We start from the raw sequence: 10,014 nt of genomic DNA, 5'->3' as shown, positions 1-10,014 counted from the left end.
AAAAAATTAGACAGTGGTTGTGTAGGACTGGGGAAGGTGAAAAAACATGGAGGTCGGTGGTGGTGATGACTAATATATGTGTACTTTCTCTATAGGGTGTTAAAATGTTCTGAAATTGATTGTGGTGATGGTTATACAACCCTGTGAATATATTAAGAGACACTGAGCTGTACAATTTAAATGGCTGAACTGTATGATATGTGAATTTTATCCCAATAAAGTTCTTTTTTAAACATCCAATGGCAGTATCAAGAAAATTTCCTTTTTCTATTTGGAATATGCATACAATATTCAAATGATCTAAACATTTCTGTTTATAAAATATATTTTTTTAAATGAAAGGATTGCCTAGCTATTCAAATACTGTGTATATTAACCTAAACATTTCCATTTTGGAGAATAGTATAATGTCCTTGGAATCTGTTCAGAAAAGTAGAGCTAACAAATAAGATAATTTTCTGGAATAGTCCATGAAACATTCTTCTTTGATTAAATATGGCTTGTCTCACCATGGCAACATAAATCACTGAAAAATACAGTTTATCCAAAAAATAGTCTCTCATCTTGTGGGATAAATGATGCATAATTCTTAACACTATTATGAGAAAAAAATGTAATCATAAGAAAAACATTGCAGAATGACAGCCAGTTTTAAAAATAAACACGTTATAGGCCAGGCGCGGTGGCTCACGCCTATAACCCCAGCACTTTGGGAAGCTGAGGCGGGCGGATCACCTGAGGTCCGGAATTTGAGATCAGCCTGACTGACATGGAGAAACCCCGTCTCTACTAAAATTACAAAAAATTAGCCGGGCGTGGTGGCACGTGCCTGTAATCCCAGCTACTCCAGAGGCCAAGGCAGGAGAATGGCTTGAACCCAGGAGGCAGAGGTTGCTGTGAGCCGAAACTGCATCATTGCACTCCAGCCTGGGCAACAAGAGCGAAACTCGGTCTCAAAAACAAACAAACAAACAAACACATTATAAAGATAATAAAATTGTAACAAAACTAATTATAATGAACATATAAAAGAAATATTCCAAGGAAATTAGCATCATAAAACAATTTATATTACTTAACCAGCTATAGATTCACTGTTGGCATGTTACATTTAATACATACTTGCCTTCTGATTTGAAATAATTTCTTCATTACATTCTGTATCTCATCTTTGAGATTAATGTGATAATGTGACATAACCTCTAGTCAAGCCTCAGACACACAGTTTATTGAGATCAGCCAATTTTTTTACATTGTCTCACCATGACCTGACATGTTTGTTATTGATTTTGTAAATCATCTTATGAAATGAACATCATTTACTTTCAAAAAATCCCCAAATATATTGATTCACTGTATTTTCTTTATGTGTACACATTCCCGCTCATTACTGAATGCACTTAAGGACAAGAAGGTGTTATCTTTCTACCAAACTGGTACTCTCTTACTAGACACCAGGTTTATCCCACTAGTCATTTGTCCACTAACAAATCTGCAATGCTTCACAACCTACTGAAGTCTCAAAAAAATATGTGAGCAGGACTAGTGGGGGTAAATTCTACACACAGTGGAATGCTTTCCTTCTTTTTTATTAGCGACACAAATCAACATCAAAGTTCCTCACATATTCAATCACCTGCTGAAATGTTTCCAATAGATTTCTATCTCAGAATAAAAGTGTTTTTATTTCAAAGGCTTTAGAGGCCCTAAGTAACCCAGTCTCCACATCTCTCCTGACCTCAGCTGCTATGTTTCTCTCCTCTACTCACTTCTTTTGTGCTATACATGAACCCTGCCACACCCCATGAATTGAAAAATGGGGATCCAATGCTAAGCTAATAAAATCACAGCTACAGTGATCTTTCTCTGGACAAAGTTCTATCCACATGATAGTCTTTGAGCCTTCAAATAGAAAGTATGAGCAAATTATTTGTAACAACATTCAAAGTAAATTATAAATAACAGTGGGATGATTAAATCAATTTTGATATTGCTGAAATTTGCCACATTTGTCCTAAGCTATTATTTAATAAAACACAGATGCCTTTAAAAAAATTGAGTGGTCACAACAATACATAATTTCAGATTCAAATATGTTCAGATTTAAGTCAAGTTGATATAAATGAAAATAAAATTCTACCAACTAAAATACATAAAAACCTACTGAAAAAACTATTAAGATGCAGAAATGCACATTTCAAAATATACTTCAAATACACTTCAGTTCCACTAGAAAATTTAGAATTAACTGTAAAAGTAAATTGCTGAATTGAATCTTAATTTCAAAATACTCATTGCTCATATGGACATTCCCATTATCTGCTTCATTGTGGTCATAAAATATGGCCACAAAGAGACATTAAAACCCTCGTTACAGCAGTATAAGCCAATGTGATTAATGTTAATCTATTAAAAATCTTTAAACTGTTAAAAGTTTCATAAGTGACACAATGTCTTTACTCAGAGTAAAACCTCTCTCAGCTTTAACTTTCATTTGGTGGAAATAAGGCATGTTTCTAAGCTGATAAAGTAAATACATTTATCATCTATATATGTATTCAACCAGATTCGGCATTTAGCCAAGGCCAAACATCAGTTTAAACTTTATTTCAGGAAGGTTGAAAAATATTTGTATTTTTTGATACTCACTTCTCTTTCTTTCTGTTCTTCATATTGATATATACATTCTTTTAAATGGTTACAGTAGTTCAATATCTCCTCATTTTTCTCTTTTAGGAGATGATGTTGCTTTTTCCTCTCAAGAGACCGAATATTACTTGTTATCAGCTTTCTTATGCCCATGAACTAATTGCTGTGGAAGCCACATATTTTTCATGGTAGTTGAAATAATCTCTGCTCCAGAGACTCCTGCTGTTCAGTGAGTTTCTTCACATTATCTTGTTCATTTTGATATATGTGTTCAGCTTTCTTGACACTGTTTCTCTTAGGTCTCTTTGTGCATCTTCTAAAACCAATGTATTTTCTCTTAGAGCACCTCCTGCAAAATTGAGATTCAGTTTTAGGCTTGTGGATTTCTTTTGAGCTTCAGAAAGTGGTTGATGAAGCTTCTCATTGTTATATATTATATTATTCACAACAGCATTCATTTTTCCTTGCAAATGAGCATCACCTGCACTGTGGAAAGCAAGTTCTTGGTTATTTCTTTGACTCTGTCACCGGGCTGGAGTGCAGTGGTGCGATCTTGGTTCACTGCAAACTCCACCTTCCGGGTTCAGGCGATTCTCCTGCCTCAGCCTCCCAAGTAGCTGGGACTACAGGCATGTGCCACCACAGGCGGCTAATTTTTGTATTTTTAGTAAGAGAAGGGGTTTCACCATGTTGGCTAGAATGGTCTCGATCTCTTGACCTCGAAATCCGACCCACCTTGGCCTTCCAAAGTGCTGGGATTACAGGTGTGAGCCACCGTGCTCGGCCGGTTTTTTTTGATGTCATACTTTGATCATGGTCTTGTATAGGAGAAGCCAGTCTAGGATGGTTTGATTCAATTTCTGTCTCCAGCATTTCTTTGTCTTGTTTTTCCCTCGACTTATAACTGAGCGTTGTGTTCTCAGCTGTCAGAACTTTAAGCTGCCCACTGTACTGAGATGCCCTTTGTGTTAGTTTCCTCTTTCAGTTTCAGGGTCATCTGAAGTTCAGCATTCTTTTCTTTGAAAATATTAATGTCCTCAAAGTATTTATTTTCCTTCTCCTGGTGCTGATGTTTTAGTGTCTCTACTTCCAGTTTTAGTATGGCAATTTCCTTTTTCAACATGTAGTTTTCATGTAAGAGATCATTTTCATTTTTCTAAGTGTGAGAAAACTAAATAAAAGAAAACAGACTATTAACTAGCACTCAATAAAATGGCATATCATGGTTCCTCTGAAATTAAAGAATAACTTGTGTATTCATAAAATGAAAGGGTTTCCATAAGCAGGTATCAGTTGAAGAACCACTGAATTTTCTACAGAGAATAAATTCCCCAAAGTTCAAACATTTATTTGAAGACAATGAATTCATGAAAGTAAAAAAGAAATGACTCGAGAATTAAGAGCCTCAGAATGGAAAAAAATTTTCCCCAAATAACAACAAACTCAAAAGCATAAAAGATTAATCAATTTGACTACATAAGAAAACTGGGTTTACACTCTGATGTCTAACCTACACAAGACCCCATACTAAGATCCTCAGTGCTACATATATTTAGACAGATAAAATTTTCTGAAGTTCTTTCAGTTCCTTTGTCCTGAGAATATTCTATAGATATTCTATTTTTAAAAAAATAAGAGTTAATTTTAAGAATTATGTTTATGAATGTTTGATTAGTTAGGACATTGTAATGAGCACTTTTAGTTATCACAATTCTGAAAGGAAAAGATTGAAAATATTAATAAGTTGTAGAATTTTCTCCAGGTCTTTTGAGTCTACATCCAGTACTTCTCCACCAAAATCAGTTAATTTTACTGGATAAATATTTAAATATAAAAGTCTCTTATTTCAAAACAAAAGTGGTAAAGAAGATAAAATTTAGAGAACCCCATTTAGAAAACCATGAGCTTATTTACTATGGCAATAACTTTTGTTTCCACTTGATAATGTTTGAGTATTAAATGTTAACTAGAAAAAATACACTAGGCCGGGCGCAGTGGCTCATGCCTGTAATCCCAGCACTTTGGGAGGCGGAGGCAGGTGGATCACGAGGTCAGGAGATCAAGACCATCCTCGCTAACATGGTGAAACACCATCTCTACTAAAAGTACAAAAAATTAGCCGGGGGTGGTGGCGGACACCTGCAGTCCCAGCTACTTGGGAGGCTGAGGCAGGAGGATGGCATGAACCTGAGAAGCAGAGCTTGCAGTGAGCTGAGATCGTGCCACTGCACTCCAGCCTGGGCAACAGTACAAGATTCCGTCTCAAAATAAAAGAAAAGAAAAAATACACTAAACTATGTTGCTAGGAACAAAATACTTACCAACAAATTATCAGTAAGTATATGGTAGGGATTATCACCATTTTCAAAAGCTCTTTGTATTGGAATAAGATACTATTTGAATGCCATAATTTACAAAAGATAATGGTAGCTACAAATGTCATAGTTAATTTTAAGACATTTTTTCTCTGATTTAGACCTGAATAATACATACTAAATCAAAGGGATATTGAAAGTAAACTAAAATTAGTAAATTAAAAGTAGTATTAGTAACAAAAACAACATGGTGCTGGTACCAAAACAGATATATAGACCAACGGAACAGAACAGAGTCCTCAGAAATAACACACATCTACAATCATTGGATCTTTGACAAACCTGACAGAAACAAGCAATGGGGAAAGCATTCCCTATTTAATAAATAGTGTTGGGAAAACTAGCTAGCCATATGCAGAGAGCTGAAAGTGGATCCCTTCCTTACACCTTACACAAAAATTAACTCAGGATGGATTAAAGACTTAAACATAAGACATAAAACCATAAAATCCCTAGAAGAAAACCTAGGCAATACCATTCAGGACATAGGCATCGACAAAGACTTTATGAGTAAAACACCAAAAGCAATGGCAACAAAAGCCCAAATAGACAAATGGGATCTCAATAAACTAAAGAGCTTCAGCACAGCAAAAGAAACTATCATCAGAGTGAACACGCAACCTACAGAATGGGAGAACATTTTTGCAATCTATCCATCTGACAAAGGGCTAATATCCAGAATCTACGAAGAACTTAAATTTACCAAAAAAAACAAAAAAACAAAAACAAAAACAAAACAACCGCATCAAAAAGTGGGCAAAGGATATGGACAGACACTTCTCAAAAGAAGACATTTATGCAGCCAGCAAATATATGAAAAAATGCTCATCATCACTCGTCATTTAGAAACGCAAATCAAAACCGTAAGAAGATACCATCTGACGCCAGCTAGAATGGCGATCATTAAAAACTCAGGAAACAACAGATTCAGGAGAGGATGTGGAGAAACAGAAATGCTTTTACACTGTTGGTGGGAACGTAAATTAGTTCAACCATTGTGGAAAACAGTGTGGCGACTCCTCAAGGATCTAGAACTAGAAATACCATTTGACCCGGCGATCCCATTACTGGGTATACACCCAGAGGATTGTAAATCATTCTGCTATAAAGACCCATGCACACGTATGTTTATTGCGGCACTGTTCACAACAGCAAAGACTTGGAACCAATCCAAATGCCCATCAATAATAGACTAGATAAAGAAAATATGGCATAGGCTGGGCGCAGTGGCTCACACCTGTAATCCCAGCACTTTGGGAGGCCGAGGTGGGTGGATCACGAGGTCAGGAGTCAAGACCAGCCTGACCAACATGATGAAACCCTGTCTCTATTAAAAATACAAAAATTAGCTGGGCATAGTGACGGGTGCCTGTAATCCCAGCTACTCAGGAGACTGAGGCAGGAGAATTGTGTGAACCTGGGAGGCGGAGATTGCAGTGAGCCGAGATTACATCACTGCACTCCAGCCTGGGTAACAGAGCTACACTCCGTCTCAGAAAAAAAAAAGAAAGAAAGAAAAGAAAATGTGGCATATATACACCATAGAACACTATGCAGCCATAAAAAAGGATGAGTTCATGTCCTTTGCAGGGACATGGATGAAGCTGGAAATTACCATTCTCAGTAAACTAACACAAGAACAGAAAACCAAACACCACATGTTCTCACTCATAAGTGGGAGTTGAACAATGAGAACACATGGACACAGGCAGAGGAACATCACACACTGGAGTCTATCGGGGGTGGGGGACTAGGGGAGGGATAGCATTAGAAGAAATACCTAATGCAGAAGACGGGTTGATGAATGCAGCAAACCACCATGGCACCTATAGAACAAACCTGCACATTCTGCACACACACCCCAGAACTTAAAAGAATAATTTTTAAAAAGAGGTGAAAAAAAAAGTAATACTGATGAAATAAAGTTAGAAATATACATTTTTTGACCGGGTGTGGTGGCCCACGCCTGTAATCCCAGCACTTTTTTTTTTTCTTTTTTTTTTGAGATGGAGTCTCGCTCTGTCACCCGGGCTGGAATGCAGTGGTGCGATCTCAGCTCAATGCAAGCTCCACCGCCTCCTGGGTTCATGCAAGCTCCACCGCCTCCTGGGTTCAAACCATTCTCCCGCCTCAGCCTCCCGAGTAGCTGGGATTACAGTTGTGCACCACCACGTTCAGCTAACTTTTGTATTTTTAGTAGAGATGGGGTTTTACCATGCTGGTTGGCCAGGATGGTCTCAATCTCTTGACCTCGTGATCAGCCGACCTCAGCCCCCCAAAGTGCTGGGATTACAGGCATGAGCCACCGCACCCTGTCCAGAAATATAAAATTTTTATGAAAGATTGATTTACCTGATTCGAATTATTTCTTACAGTCTTCAATCCCATATCTTGTATTCTGAGAGTCAGTTCAAGTTGTTTCACTTCAAACTTTCATGTTGCTCTTCGATTCTTTCTAATTCTTCCCTAATTTCTTCATTTAATATATCAGCATTTTTTCTCTTTTCTTCTTGGTTTAAAGTCAATCTGCCATTAAATATACTTATCTTAAAATTCATTTTGCTTGAAAATAGGATTCACTTTGAGATCTACTTCTTCCTATATTGGTTTATTATTCCAACAAAATTCCTACATTCTTGAATATTTTTTTCCTTTATAGTTGCCAGGTATTTATTACTCCAATCTCCTCCAAATGACATACATACTTGAAAAATATTGAGAAAAGAACATCTAGTTAGAAAGGTTCTGTTACTAGTAACTTCAACAACTGTTATGGAAAAGAATACTGGAGGCTCTCCAGTAAAAATTTGTAAGTTGAAAATTATTTTTTAAAAATACCACAGTCAAAATTACTCTTCAATGAGGACAGGTCACTTAGAGTTAACTGATTAAAATGACATTACTTTTTATAAACAAGATTACAGATTCATTAGACATAAATACCTTTATAAAATATGGCAAGTATCCCTCTTGACAGATATTCCAAGACATGACACAGAAGAAAAAACTGAGGTGAGGTCTACCAGATTCTCTTGGTTACAGTGAAGCTTGGAAAAACCAAAGCAGACAGACATAACAGAACTGAACACTGAGGAGGAGAGAGAGACACAGAAGCAACATCAAGAAACCCCTGGAAACCCCTCCCCAGTATTTAGCAAAATAATGAAGCTTGCATGAGAGCTAGAAAACTACCTAAGACCGAGCAGGGGGGTGGAAGGGGAGGACTTATAAAATAAGAGGAAATCACACCTGGCTCACACAAGTGCCAAGAAGACTGTCTATTTTTATAGATTTACCTGGGAAGACTCAGACTTTACAGGAAAATGAATAGTCAGAAAGGCCTTGCCTCAAGTGTGGGGAGTTAGCTTACACCATAAAAAGCAAAAATGAAAAGGATCAAGTTGTTTATAGGTTACTCAACTCTATTCTACAATAAATATCAAGAAGTAGGGCAATAGAAGTTACTTTTAAAAACTAAATTGCCCTTGTAGAGATACAAGTTACAGTGCTAGAGACGAAAGCTACACTGAGTAGATATGAGCACAGATTGATTTTCCATCATTAAAGCAAAGATTCACAAATTTGAGACACTAGTGAACTATGAGCAAACTTCCTGCAGGTAATATATAAGTCCCCAAACAGGTAGGAGTAGAGAAAGAAAAAAAATTTTAGGAAAAATTGGCTAAATATGTTCTAAACTATTTCTAAACGAAAGCTATAATCCCACAGATCCAGGCTGGGATATGGCTGGAAGACAAGAAATCAAAATATACAAAAGAAAGGCAAATATACTGTAATTTCTTATACCATCTATGATATGGTATAATATTACTTGAAGGTGGGGTTGTGATGAGGTAAATACATACACTATAAATCCTAAAACAACCACTAAGACAGCAAAGCAAAGAGTTACACCTAGTAAACAAATAAACTTACACCAAAAAAAGATATGACTAAATCATAAATATAAAACTAGATCAATAACTAAAAAATGTTATACATATATATACACACACATATAAAACTATATCATAAAAATTACTAAAGAAGTCAGAAGGAACCAGAAAAAGAAAAAAAGCAAAGCAAAAATCTGGGACTAATAGAAATCAAACAGCATGATGACAGACAACCCTTATTATATCAATGATTACATTATAAATTAAACTGGTCTAGAAACCTCTGCTCAAAGGCAGATTGTCAGAATGGACAAAAAAGCAAGACCTACTTGTAAAATGCCTATAAGAAATAACCTTTAAATATAAAGACAAAACTTTCACATAATCCCATATTTCTTGGAGGCTTTGTTCACTTGTTTTTACTCTTTTTTCTCTACACTTCTCTTCTCGTTTCATTTCATTCATTTGATCTTCAATTGCTTAATCTACGCCTGATTGGTGTGCCTAAAAGTGAGGGGGAAAATGGAGCCAAGCTGGAAAACACTCTGCGGGATATTATCCAGGAGAACTTCCCTAACCTAGAAAGACAGGCCAACATTCAAAATCAGGAAATACAGAGAATACCACAAAGATACTCCTCAAGAAGAGCAACTCCAAGACACATAATTGTCAGATTCACCAAAGTTGAAATGAAGGAAAAAATGTTAAGGGCAGCCAGAGAGAAAGGTCGGGTTACACACAAAGGGAAGCCCATCAGACTAACAGCAGATCTCTCGGCAGAAACTCTACAAGCCAGAAGAGAGTGGGGGCCAATATTCAACATGCTTAAAGAAAAGAATTTTCAACCCAGAATTTCATATCCAGCCAAACTAAGTTTCGTAAGTGAAGGAGAAATAAAATCCTTTACAGACAAGCAAATGCTTAGAGATTTTGTCACCATCAGGCCTGCCCTACAAGAGATCCTGAAGGAAGCACTAAACATGGAAAGGAACAACCAGTACCACCAGCCATTGCAAAAACATGCCAAAATGTAAAGTCCATCGATGCTAGGAAGAAACTGCATCAACTAACGAGCAAAATAACCAGCTAATATC

General features: G+C 36.6%; 1 pseudogene; it reads right to left on the bottom strand.

Moving 5' to 3' along the window:
• Positions 1 to 2,604: 2,604 nt before the first annotated feature.
• LOC100431053 (ankyrin repeat domain-containing protein 30A-like) lies at positions 2,605 to 7,582 on the bottom strand (annotated as a pseudogene).
• Positions 7,583 to 10,014: the final 2,432 nt, after the last annotated feature.

Source organism: Macaca mulatta, chromosome 10 (assembly GCF_049350105.2).
Source record: "Macaca mulatta isolate MMU2019108-1 chromosome 10, T2T-MMU8v2.0, whole genome shotgun sequence".
Lineage (NCBI taxonomy): Eukaryota > Metazoa > Chordata > Mammalia > Primates > Cercopithecidae > Macaca > Macaca mulatta.
This window is presented reverse-complemented; position numbering and strand designations above follow the sequence as displayed.